We start from the raw sequence: 14746 nt of genomic DNA on the forward strand, positions 1-14746 counted from the left end.
GCCTCTAAACTTCTATTTATGTAAGATTTCATCTGCTACTCATATCCATCGAAAAGGCTTAAGATTTTTAGTAAAGGTATACACAAAAGAAAGCTTTTGGTGAGTTCGTCATGCAAGTAGAGTAAGCTACCGATTATCCGCTGAATAGGGTGGCACGGACAAGCGAAAACCGCGAATAATCCGAAAAATAGGTTAAAAACGATACTAGTGTATACAACAGCTAAAAATATGAATAACACTCACACACGCATTTAAATTGTAGCTAAAAATATTGCTACATCGCATCTACTAACACTGAATGTAAAAAATAAATATAAAAGCTAAAAGCGAACAATAAAACAATCATTAGTTTTAAAAAAACATTTAATGACCGTTAAAGAAAAAAAAATGTGAAAAGACCAGTGGATAATCCGACGGCCGATAATCGAAAGTTCTGTATATGACTTATGATCGTAGAAGAACTCGTTCCTCACAATACTTAACTCTTTGGAAGGGTATGAGATGCAACCTGCCCCTTAAGTTCTTCAAATAAAGTTCACCACTTTTGATTATTTGACGCCTCTTTAAGGCTGATGAAAATACTTCTCACTTATTACACACACTTAAATGCGAGAAGTGTGGCACACTCTCCCCTTTCCTACAACAAAAGGTGATTGTAAAAAATTTTTTGTTATAATAACTAAAATTAATTTTATTTTGTAAGCAATCTTAATATAACTTTTTGGTAAATAGCAGATCTAATAGAAAGTAATCTGGGTGGGGGATTCTTTTCAGATTTGAAAGAAAACTCAGTTTTAATGAATGAGGATCGGGAATGAATGATTTCCTAAAATAATAACAATGGGGTCGTTACCCTCAGTTAAAAGTACTTTAAGTCGCTAAAATTGGTAGAATAAGGCCAAAAATTAATTAATTAATTAAATAAAAATAATAATAATAATAATCACATGGAGCCAGAAAAAACTTTTGTTTTCCCAACAGTTATTTTTAATTTTTTTTTTTTTTTACGTCCGCTTTTTGAAATAAGGCGTGGTTTTTATAACGTCAGAAGTGATGTACTTTCGCGCGTTACTCCATTGGCGCGCTGAATGTCTGCACATTGTTGGGAAAAAATGTTGCCAATTAACAGTAATATTAATAGCAATCATAATAAGAATTTTGAGGGAAGGCGTTCTGAAGGAAATTTGAAATTCATTACTGTTATTGCACTACAATATTTTTATCTTTCTGATGCCAATAATAATCTTTATCTAATGCCTATATATATATTGTGCTCTGCGGTAATGGCATGAGTGAATGGCATTTCATCACTTGTGATGTCAAGAGGAAAAACGAAACAAATTAAATTGAATCTGCGCACCGATTAAAATATTTTTAAAAATATATTAAACGTAGTCAAATTATTTTTAAAATGTTGTAAAATTCTATATTTTAAGGCATGCTCTTTGAGAAAAAATGCTTTTAAAATTTCAGAAACGACCCAACTGTTACAATACGGGAAAGAAATTTACACTATCTTCCTCTTAACCAGGAATCAAATTGCTGAATGTCATCCTCTTTAATGTAACTTTTATGTAATATATTTGTTTTAAAAATTATAGATAAAGTTTTAGGAAAACATTAAGAATATATTTTTTTTGAAAAAGTATAACTCTCATACGTATTTTCTAAAATCGCTGGGTCCAAATACTTATGTTTTAAAACAAAAGCTTTTTTTTTATTGCTATTCTTAAATTGATTGTAATCAATTATGAGGCTGGTTAAAATCAATGTATGACTGACATACAGTCTTTGACACTGTGACAGTACAATCAATATAAAGCTGTGAAAACTAGATAAAAATTAAATTGTAAAAATATTTTTAAAAAGCGGCTTTCATTTTCAGAAAATTACACGTGCTGCCTATAATTTTTGGAATAATGTGAGATCCCCCCCCCCCTCGTGTGTTTCAACCTGTTGATTTGAAATATGCTGATTACAGAAAACCTAGATGTTAAAAAAATTGTTTTATAAATATGTTGTTGTTTAAAAGTTAGAAGGAAAAAGCTATTATAAAAATAAAATATTTCAGTGAAAATTTTAGATCAAAATAACATTGTCTAAACGATAAAATGTATTGAATAAGTATTTAAAATAAAATTAAAAAAAAATAAATGTAAAATTTTGAAGTAGATGAAATGCTTTTACGTTAGTCCATTGGTCCCATCTGGGCATCTGGTCCTTAAATAATTTCAAGAAAATGATGTGATTTAGACACAATTTTTCTTCCTCGTAAACAACATATATCCCTAGAATATAAACCTAATTGTGAGTAAGAAAAAGTTGAAAATTGCACGATTTTGAGGTGTTTGACTACAGTTTTATGTTTGTCTACTATTTTTTTCTTGCATGAAAAAAATATTTTTATTAGTGATATCATCAAACAGTTGGGTTCTTTTACAGTATAATTGAATAAAGAATATTCACAAAAATTTTTAGAACGATTGGTCAAAAACTCTAATCTAGAATGCACACCAGTTGAAAAAAAAAGTTGTTTCGAGAAAACCACGTTTGAAAATAAATGCTGTAGTCGTTTTCGAATATCCACAGTCACTTTAAGTGCTCATAGCATCGGAACTAATCGGAATTTTTCACTCAAATTTTGGCAACTTATTCTTAAATAGTTTTACTAACATTTTATGACATAAAAAAGGACGCTTTTTTGACCGATCAAACTGGTCCCCCCCCCCCTTAAAGTAATCGTAATGAAATGTATTTCATTAATACAATTATAAATACAGACTTACCTATACGTATGAACAATACGTAAGGTCAGTTTGGAGAATTGTATTTTCAAAGAGTTAGCTAGTGTTTTTTAGCATCTGAAGTTAGCCAATAAAAATAACTTAATGGAGCGTGTAAATAAGACAAAGCACAATACTAATATGCCTTGAAGTGAGAAGAGTCCATTTAAAAGCCTATATCTCTCAGTTGTCAGCAGAATGATATAGAACAGTTTTACAAAGACTGTCGAAAGATATCTCGTGAAATATCGCCAGTATCATGAAATATCCCCGGGTTTGGAATCTCATTTTTGTCACCACTCACCAAACTTGAAAAATATCGCCAAGTTGGCGTTAAACAGAAATTAGTTCTGTTGTGTTATTTCGTTTCATTAGTTCCGTTTTATGGTGATATTTTAAAAGGAAATTCCTGCTAAAGCTGTCAAATCAGCAAATTTTTGGGAGCTAAACCACAGTAGCTATAAAAAAGAGATTTTGAGGTATTTGAAAATACGCGTTTGGAATTCCTCACAAGCAATAACAAAGTGCTGGAACTGGACGTTCTTTTCATGCTTTATTTTCAGCAAAAACCAAATGCCAAGTTTTTACAATAAAACTAAAGTAAAATATGTGACAAAAATGCAAAAATAAATAAGTAAATAATACTGATAGTAATAATAATAAAGAAATTTTTTTCAGATTACTTGCTGCTTACCTTCCCACTTTGGTAAAACTAAATAGACGGGTAACTTTTAAAGAAATTGTATGCAAGTTCAGTGAATAGTGCACTCTAAATGTTCTAGACTGAGAAAAGTCTAGAAAACTTCCTTAAATTCCAGCAATTAGATATTGATAAAACAACTTGATAAACAACTTGATATCATCAAATACTAAAAACAATGCGACAAACATTCGAATTATTAGGAAAAATTAATCAGGAACTATCACTGCGACGAAAACTAAAATGCTCTTCGTTCCACAAATTAAATTCCAAAGAAATGGGAATAAATTGCTTGAGCGTAAGAAAATCGGAATAAAAAAATATATATCAACACTCTTAATTATTTTCACCTGTTGAGTGTCTTAAATCAAATTTTGTGTCACTGAAGGGAAAGAAATGAAATTTGAGTGATCTTCAAGTTAGTTAATCGTGGAACATTGTCGGGAGGAACAAATAAAAATACACGAGACACTTTATTGCTCTATTAAATACGGGCCTCTCTATGAATTATCAATGATCGGGTCAGGTTTTAGCCAAAGAAAGACGGCCACTCTCCCTAAGTGATCCACCCCCCAGCCCTCCCTTTTCTTCAGAGCCGAAGAGTGATTTATTCGAAAAGGTAAATAAGACGTAATCAGTGATTCTGATGCTTTTAGCGATCGAAGGAGGGGCGAATTAAAAGTGCTAGACGCCGAAATGGCGCTTGTCATATCCAATTAGACGGAGAGCCATCACCCAGGAAGGATGATTGATAATCGAATATTTCCCCCGAATAAGTGGTCAGGGGTGGTGATGGAATTTTTGTGCCCGACTTTTCTTTCGAAGAAGTTTGCCGCGAAGACGCGTTTATGGAACGTTTGGCAGGTGACGGCTTTTTGAAGCGCACGTTAATTACGAGGCTGAGGCACTCGACGAGACGCTATGCAAGAAATATTGTCCCCCCTCCACCCCGCCGCCCCCGCGATTCGACGACAACTCTGCGAAAAGTTAAAAGATGGCAACGGTAGTTTGCGTGCCTTTTAAGCGCGGGAAGAAGACTCTCGCATACTCGTCCCAAGCGACCGAGAATGCATTATCAACGATGGTACGAACATTCGAAAAGGAGGGGGTGTCGCGCGGAAGCAAAACAGACGATGACGGGGGGAGAGGGGTGCTCTGGAATAGAAAGAAGGAGCGGGGCGTTTGCTGTCGCGTCGGGGACGGATTACTTTTTAATGGGGACAGCAAAACCACATTAATATCAAATGCGACTTCGGTGTTGCTTGCGCGCGCAACCCCAGATTGCTCGCTGCTAACGATCCTCTTGGGTATACTTGGCAGACGAGAAAATCGCCAGCCACTGTCAACCGACATCGTGGGTAATTTATAAACTGCGGCTGCATCTCGTGGGGGAATGTCTCCCCCTTCTAATCCCGCTCTTCCGCATCTTTTTGTGAGTTCGTCTCTCTCTCTGTGTATCGATGAAAAAGCACAAAGCGATCGTCGAATGAATAATAACAACCAAATGGCCGTAATCTGGGCCGTTAATAATCCCCTCCCTGCTTTTATTACCTTTTTACATCCAGCGCTAGAGCGATTGAAGCACGCCGGATGAAGAGAGTTAAAAAATATACGTATAAAAATGATAGAACCGAAAGAGTTAGCCGAGATATTTTATTATTTATATTCGATGGTGCTAAGAGGGGAAAACAGTCGTACTTCAGAATATGAAATTTTTTTGCTAATGCGGGAGAAAGAAAAAAAGTATCTAAATACGGTTATTCCGCTGAAAAAAATAGGGAAGTTTATTCGTCTTTTTCGAAAGCCTAGGGAATATTTTCTTTCTTCGCCATATCCAACTCTCTCCTCCCTCCGAATAAAATCAAGCTCTTATCACAAAATTTTTACGCTTTCCAGAAATTTTCTTACAAATGGCGCTTTTATTCTTCACGTTTCATCTGGAAAGATGTATTTTTTAATAAAATAACGCGTAATTATGGACAGTTTTTTTTTTCTTCTTCAGATATTCTTATTATCTGGGAAATGACAGAATGTGAAAATAATGAGAGCATTAACTACCGCTTTGGGAGACTCCTCCCCCCCCCCTTCCCACTCTTCTTTTTCGTTTTGTTATATCTCATTCCAAAAAAAAAATATTTATTTACTTTTTGCAACTATCTTTAAGAAACGTTCGAAAATATGTGAATGTTTTATTTCTTTTACGTAAACTCTGCTTTTGAAAAATTCCCATTTGTGTTTCGTAAATATTTTGGAAAATGAAAAACAGATTTTTTTCCTTCTCGAGAAAATTTGTTTTTGTGACGACATTACACTTTAACAAATTCTGTGTCTTTCACTTCATTACAGAAGGTTTAATAAAGAATATTTTTTCAGAATCTAAAGTAAATGAAAACGAATTTTAGCAAATGATGATAATGAATATATATTTTTTCCGGCCCTTTATTTTTCCTGCTATGCTTGCTCTAAAAACTTTAAATAGAACTAGCTAATATCTATTTAATGTTCGTTTATCCAAATGTATTTGATGGCAAAATATGTAGATTTTTTTCACTTTTTTGGCACAATTTGCAGCAGATGAAAATACAAATATGTTTAGTATAATAATTTCCCCTCGGACAATAGCTCTTAAAGAGGAATTGAAATGTTTTTCACCAAACTCGAACGATTACTTACAATTTGAACTAACAGCTATTTTCAAACTCATATAATTGTAATTTCAGATTGTGAGAAAGTTTCCGAAGCATTTTGAAGAATCAACAAACCTGAATTATTATTTTTGTAAAGAAAATTTATTGATAGATCTTCAGTTTCTCTCTATTCATTTAATTTTGACCAATTGATTCTAATGATTTCTCACAAAAATCTCGGTGTATTGCTTTTAAGTGACGAAAAAAGTAACTAAAAATCCAAAATAAGTGCATTTTGTACTTTTTAACATAAAATGTAATAAGACATAAAAAGTAGAAGTTTTAAACTCAAGACTATATACCTCAAAGAAGACTACAGCTATAATCTAGAACAAAAATTATTAACCTTACAGCCTCGGTATCAACATGAAAAGTCACATGTAATAGGGAAGTTTTCGATTTTTCAATTTTATTTTTATATGATAGAGTAACATGTATGAACATCATAGGTGAAAAAAATTTTGCGATACGATAAGTAGTTTTTTTTTAAAATTAATTTTTAAAGTTCAAGCGTTTGTGACGTCAAATGGCATAGGAAGTGACGTCATGCGCTCTTCCGATAGGGGAGAAGTCGAAGGTCACGCATTCGACTTCGAAGACGGAACGTAAAAGGCTTATCTCCTCGCATTTAACTCCTCGCGTTTCTGGAACATTAAACCTCTCATCCTCTTGGAAATATTCGAATATCATCATTGATGTTACATGAGGAAGATTATTCAGATTGTGCTTTAACAAATCCAGTCTCTATAGTGTGTTCAAAAGGATTATTGAATTTCTAAAAAATATAAATATCAGCGCGCTCAAAATGTCCCTAGCGAAAACAAGGGATCTTGAACGGAAGGCTCCCCATTTGCGCCCTGTGATGTAGGCTCGTGACGTTTCAGAAGAGCGCACTTTTGCGCGTGGATTTTTAAAAATTCATTAAAAATCAACCACGGTGTTTTAAATTCGGCGATGGTGAATTTTTTAGTTTTGAGGGTCAATTAACAATATCCAATAGCCAAAATATGAACATTTAATAGGTTGCAACTTCCCTATTCCGAGGTACTATTTATTGCTAATACGAGATACCACATATTGCTATTCTGAGATACTATATATTGATAATATACAAGGTGTTTCTGAACTGATTGGCAAAACTTCAAGGGTGATAGTACATATCAGGACAAACAATATAATGTCCAAAATAAGGGTCACAAACGTCTTTCGAAGAAAATAGGCGTCATTAAAGTTAAGGTTCTAAAATTTCAAATGATCATAAAAAAATGGAAAAATTGATCTATTCCCGTTTGCGGTTTTCGCTAAAACTATCCTTTTTATTAGTATTTTCTTAAAAATAAATTTTGGAGATGTAGTTTGAACAATGCCGATAGAAAGCGCTTTAGCCATTGAAGTAACAAACAACTATTTTTTACCGCTATTTTTGAATCTCATTAAATTTTTTCTAATGCTTGGACTTAAACTTAATTTTTCAACTCAAAAGCATAATCATTGGGAGTGATTAAGTGTTGTGCAAACTGCACTGTGTTCAGAAGTTGAAACAACAATCTGTCACAAAAAAAAAATACATTTACCCAGAAGGAAACGAGCGATCTTCATAAACTTAAAATGCATGTGGAATATGATAAAATACGGAAATGATTGCAAATTCAGAACAAAAAATTGTTTTATTGAGAAGTTATATGGGCAATAAAGGTCGCAAAACCTAAGAACTTTAGCTTCCTCTAGCAGCTATATATGACAAAACACGGTGTGGCATAGAATGAAATAGGTACCTATGACCACTGGGACTGAATCGGTATTTATCGTTGAAGATAACAAGCCTCCTCTCTGTCACAACCCAGCAAACCAAGTGCAGCGAAAATCCAATCCAACGCAATAGACGCCGGTTCGAGATGCCAGCGTCTTCCAATCTACTCTGGATTGTTTTTCTTGATACCATCAGTTTCTTGGAAGGTGTTAAACGGCATGGAACTCATGTTAGCGACCTTGTTGATACGGCAGTGGCTGCTCTTATGATGTGCGATCTTCACGCTCATTTCTGTTCCTAGAATGCCTTATTAACCGATCGCAATATAGTGATTCATTTACTTTCGCCCTCACCAATCTACTTCCATATCGTTTCGAACGAGGTGGCGGCAGATACACCCGTACCAACCTGTTTCTCTGAGACCTAATGTACGTCTCTTTAAAAAATCCAACAAGTGTACGTATACCTCTAAAAGGTCGCTCAAGTCACAATAGCGTTCTTACAACTCGACAGTTTCCTTTGCTGTGCTCTTTGACTCATGCTTTCCCACTTTCAATCCTACCTATCTGCGCATCTTGTATAAGCATAGCGCGCTTACCCTTTCTCCACTGGTGACGAAATTTAAATCACCTCTTACCAAACTACATTCCTGCCGAGTTTGCTCGTTGCAGCTCGTTTCTTTCTGGGTAAATCTTTTTTTTTTTTTTTTTGCGACTGAAGTTATTTCAACTTCTGAACGCAGTTAAGTTTGTACGACTTAATCATTCCCTATTCTTCTGGCTTTGAGCTGGAATTTTAAGTTTAAATCCAAGCATTATAAAACATTTAATGAGACTCAAAAATAGCGGCAAAAAATAGTTGTTCGTGACTCCAAAGTCTAAAGCGCTCTCCTATCGGCATTTTTTAAACTACATCTTTAAAATTTATTTTAAGGAAAATACTGATAAACAGAATAATATTAGCGCAAACCGCAAACGGATCGACAAATTTTTCCGTTTTTTATGATCACTTGAAATTTTAGATCCTAAACTTGAATGACGCCTATCTCCTTCGGAAGACGTTTGGGATTCTTATTTTGGATATTATATTGTTTTTCCTGATATGTACTATCAGCCTTTAAAGTTTTGCCCAAGAGTTCAGAAACACCCTGTATATTGTGTTAAATAACTAAATTACTGAAATTATGATTTAATCAGTACAGAGTTCATAAAAGCACTTTGCTTAAACTTTTCATTGAAGTACAAAATTATTCCTTTATATAAAGAGAGAAAATAACGCAAAAAAAATCTAAAAAACAAGTTAAAACAATGCAAAAATCGTCCAAATGTGGCGTGAAAACAAAATAAATGAAATTTGCAAATAGCTTTACCCTGAGTTGATTGTATTACAAAGACATAAATTCGCAATTAAATGAAGAAAACTAAAACAACCTTGCCCCTTTCCTCTGCGAATTGCCATTTCCTTAATTTGAGTTAATTTTTATTCATTGTTAGACTATACATCCTTTCACCCCCCCCCCCCTTCACCCATCCTTTTAAGAAGCAAGCCTTAAAATTTTTCTATAGTTTTACGCACCTCTACTAAGTGTAGAAAGTGGGATCAGATCAAGAAAGCTATACTGGGCTCAAGGGCGTAACCAGCTCAAAATGGAAGTTGGAGCAAACCCGTCATTTGGACGGTTAGGGGGGGGGAGGCTCAACTGGGCGATTTTGGTACCAATGTGCATTTGTGTATGTGTGTGATTTTGTTGTTTTCCCTGTAAAAGCATCGAGTGTATTTACCTTTGCCGCCCTCCCCCTTCGCCTAAAAAATTCTGAAACGACGCGCCAGTGGGAGGTACCTTTTTAAATATAAACTTTTTCACGATGTGTGGGGAGAGTGTCGAGTGTAATAACACACTTTTGCAAAAGAAAGAACACTTTTTTGTGGGGAATTTGAAAAAGTAGGGAATTGTTTTTCTCGCTGCATTACCTGGCGATTACATTTATAATTGCATTGCGACGGTAAGCCGACTAAACACCCAGAACTTTCCCTATTCAGTGAGCTTCCAAAGAAGAAATATACACTTTCAAAATCAGGCGCAAAGTTATTACAGCGAACTCATATATAAGTTTAGACACTGAAACAATGGTCAAATCAAATTTCTGTATTTTATTTTTTATTTTTAACACCTTGTCTTCGAAAGGGGGGGGAGCTGCCCTCCCCCTTCCTTTGGATACGCCCACGACTGGGTCAGTGGAGGTTCAAAATACTAATTGCTTTTTACTCCATATCTGCAGAAACATTTTCCTTTTCTTTTTTTTAAATGATGTTGTGAATGAAATGTTGTAGGTTTATATTATTGCGAACGAGTGCACAATGAGCACAAGTGCAATAACAGAAAACTTTCCATTTTATGCAAAAATCTCATAAACTTCGGATAATAGTATTTATTGCCTTTAAAATGCAACTTGACTTTATGACTGTTGTGAGCGAATAAAATCATGTTTTCTTTTACCCCAGAATGGTTCCATTTACCCCATAGTAACTGGTGAAAAAGAAAACAATCTAGGGTAAACTAAAACATGATTTCATTCACTAACAAACAGGTCAAATTTTTCCTAACTAGTTACTCATAGAACTAGTTATGTCCGGTTACTGGACACAACTAGTTACTCATAGAACTAGTTATGTTCGGTTACTGGACACAATGCATAAAATTTGTCTGTACCAAGTCATTCAAAAGAAAGGGAGGTATTTGAAGTTGAAACACTGAAATCTTGTCTCCCTTTGCCCTAACTGACCTTACATTTCTGAATAACTAGTTACTCATAGAACTAGTTATGTCCAGTTACTGGACAAAATGCATAAAATTTGTCTCTACCAAGTCATCCAAAAGAAAAGGAGGGATTTGAAGTTGAAACACTGAAATCTTGTCTCCCTTTACTCCAACTGACCTTACACTTTTCTTTCAAATGCGATCTAAAGCACTTAATTTAGAATAAAATGCGACATAAATTTCTGCAAGCAGACAGGATGCATTAGCTCCAGATATAAATTAGTTTTGTCTGACTTCAGGGAGCTACAGATCTTAAGTCCCTTCTACACGAAGCAAACCATAAATTTTTAAACAGCTTGCTTTAACTGGTATTTTTTCTCTGAAATCCTAATTACTATAAATTTGGGCGATGATCAGTCATTTTACAAAACCAAAACTCTGGTTATAAGAATGAGCAAGTTTACTCTCCAAGCTATTGACTTGAAAATGAAATGAATGATGATCATTAGGTTTTAATTTTCGGACATTAACGGTTTTGAAAGATTAAATTTAAACGGATTAACTTACATGAAGGAAAAATATATTTGGACGCACATAGCATTTAAAATAGAAATTCTCTTGAGTGTTGTCGCAAAATAAGCAGTTCAATGCCATTAAATATGCTCAACAAACAATTCGTCGCTCACCCCCCCCCCCCCCCCCCCCCACACACAACAGACTATAACTGTTTTTGAAGATTTTACGAAATATTTTAAACAACATCACAATTTCAGAGGAAGACTAAATCTCGAGAAAAATAGGTTTTCTACCTTTTAGTACTCTTTAGGTACCTTCAGCTTACCTTCAATACGTTCAATAACTTTAAAGTAAACACAAACGTTGAATGTATTGAAGGTAATAGATACGTTCGCAGTGTCCTAAATACGAAGATCTATCACAGAGTTGTAACCTACGAAATTAAAAATATGGAAAATACTTTTCGTTTATTACTATAAGTGATAAACAATGGGGTGTTGCATCCTCAGGAATATAAAGATGCATTTCAGTTATATTATAAGCGCACTTAATTTCATTTTTAATTTCAATTATATTTGTAAATGAAACTTGATTAAATATAAATAATACGTGAACTTTATTTATTAAAAATGTGCATCGCGACTCGTATGCAACATATGGTGTTTCTAAGATTTTTCTTTCTTTCTTTTTTTTTTTACAAATTGGTATTTTTTCGGACATAAGGCTCATAGAAGTGTCTGATGCTCTGACTTTTTGTTAAACAGAACCTTGAAAAAAAAGGATCTTTTTTATTATTTAAAAAAATATTTGAAAGGGGAATACCCCCTGAAGTCTCCCAACTTGCTGCAAATGTTCATGCTTTTGAAATTTTCTCTTTGCTAACACCTTTAGAAGAATGTCGATGGTTAATTTAATACTCCTTTCCTTTCCAAATAAAAATAATGCCTACGAAAATGTCGGAAACTAAAACATTATATATATATATATATATATATATATATATATATATATATATATATATATATATATATATATATATATATATATATATATATATATATATATATATATATATATATATATATATAAGGATCCCTTTTTCAAAAATTGGGAGGCGGTGGAAGAAAATTGTGGTTATTGTTTGATTCAGGGTGTCATTTTACGTATGAATCAGCAAAAATAGTGTCAGAAGCTTTTTGAAGGTTTTTTTTATTATTATTTTAATTTTGTCTCGCAGTTTCATTAGAATTTCTTTTTTAGTCAATAGTTTCCAATTTAGTCCTTAAATCATTGAACGTAAATTTTTCACTTAAACCATTAGGATGTTTTAGTTAATCTCTAGGTTTCAACGTCACAATTTTCACACAATTATTAGCATTTTTTCTTCAGTTATTAGGACTTATAAATATGGATTTATCATTTTCTTTTTAATGTTTCACTTGGTCCTCATGCTTGTTCACTTAGGCCTTACAACTTTACGACAATCAGATGGATTTCCCCTTCAGAGATTATCACTTCATTATTAGGAACACTAACTTATTCATAAGAACGTTTCCCTCAGGCTTTTGATTTGTTTACTTTGAAGTCATAATTTATTAAGTAATCCGTGGGGTCTCTTTCTCAGTCATTTGATTTTTTCACTCCGCCTTTTTCATCCTTTACTCGTTCAGATATTTCATTCAATCTTAAGATTTTTTATACCTTCGTCAATGCGATATTTTACATAACCACTGCTAACTCTCCCTCAGTCGTTACGAGTTTCCACTTACAGTTAAAGTTTTTCATTTAGTCATCACAATTTTTCACATTACCAGAAGAACTTTCTACTGATAACAGAATTTTCTACTGATATATTTCTACAGATTTTCTTTTTCAGTGATTAGGATTTTCACTCCGTATTACTAATACATCCCTAATTAAGATTCTTCACTTAATTTTTAGATTTTTTAGTACTTCGTTCGATATTTCTCATAATCAGTAACAATTTCCGCTCAGTCAGGAGTTTTCACTCAGTTTAACACCAAAAAAGTGTAATAAAAAAACCTTTAAAAAAGGTAATTAAAAAATAATTTAAAAAATATTTTAGAGGCAAATACCCTCATAAGTCTCCAAACTTGCTACAAATGTTCATGCTTTTGAACTGTACACCTTTCTAGCCCCTTTAAAAAAATTTCAATGGTCATTATAATGCTCCCTTCCCCTCCAAATGAAAATAATGCCTCTAAAACTGACGAAAAGTTAAAAAATAATAATAATAAAAATTTTAAGAAGCCATTTTCAAAAAACGTGGGTGGTGATGGAAGAATATGGTAGTTATTGTTGAAATCAGTGGGTCATTTTAAATGAGAACCACTTACAGTTAAAGTTTTTCATTTAATCATTAAAAGTTTCCACAATATCAGTAGAATTTCCTACTGATATATTTCTACTAATTTTTCTTCTTCAGTGATTAGATTTTTCATTCACTCCCTTACTCATTAAGATTCTTCACTTAATCTTTAAATGTTAGTACGTCTTTACAGTATTTTTCATAATCAAAACTATTTTTTAGTGAGCCATTAGGAGTTTTCACTCAGTTTTACTCCAAAACGTTGTAAAACAAATTCTTAGAAAAAAAGAACGTTTCTGATGAATTTAAAAAATATTTTAGAGGTGAATGCTCCCGTAAGTTACTGTATGTAATTCTTTGTTTTGTTCATTTCGTATAAACGTATTTGATATTGCATTTCTTGTCTATCAAAGTAGTACTTATCCATTTTTTTACGTTTCACCTTTCCTAATTAACTTTTTTCGGCAAATAAAAAAATAGAACAACAGTATTACTCTCTCAATACTGTAAGCACTCCATGTGCAGTAATTATTTACCTCAAAACTTTACAAAAATTTCAACGATATATACGTTATACTCATTGTTAATGCATTAACATCATTTTCTTCGTGTTTTGACTTCATCACACATTCATCGTTTTGCCGCATTCATCGCGTTTTTCAATGTACCCTTTGAAAAACGAGGGATAGAGATTTAACTGCAATCACTAATTCTTCTTCTAAAATTTCTAATTTTCTTAAACAGAAAAGTCGCATTTCTTTCCTTTAAGAACGAGAAATGTATTATTCATTAACTAATCAGCGAAGAAGATTATTAGTTTTTGAAAATGTAAAAAATCAAGCAGATTGTTGAAGACGGAATCTCCAAATGGCTCTGATTACATTTTGGAATGCTAGCACATGATTTAGAAGACTTTTTAATTACTGGTTTTCTTAAAACTAGAAAACAGGTTCTTTGACCGCACTGTTACCATTCTCTTCAGCATTTTTTTTTTTCCCTTATGAACTTAAAACTATTGCAGAAATTTTCCTGCTGCTGCAAATGATCTCGTAATGAGAAAGGGAGAAAATTTTCTCATACTATTTCCCGCTTAAGGTTATATTTTTTTAACATCAAATGGGAACTCAATGTTTGTATTATTCTAAAATTATTATTTTTACCATTTTGAGATAAAAAATGCAGAAGAGCAAATTTTCGACACATTTTCTGATATTTGAAATGAA

At 33.2% G+C, this 14746-nt stretch overlaps 1 protein-coding gene across 1 annotated transcript in view; it reads left to right on the forward strand.

Moving 5' to 3' along the window:
- LOC129224768 (homeobox protein orthopedia-like) overlaps positions 1-14746 on the forward strand; it is a 130745-nt gene that overhangs the window by 98026 nt on the left and 17973 nt on the right. The window lies entirely within an intron of this gene.

This window comes from Uloborus diversus, chromosome 6 (assembly GCF_026930045.1).
Source record: "Uloborus diversus isolate 005 chromosome 6, Udiv.v.3.1, whole genome shotgun sequence".
Classification (NCBI taxonomy): Eukaryota; Metazoa; Arthropoda; class Arachnida; order Araneae; family Uloboridae; genus Uloborus; species Uloborus diversus.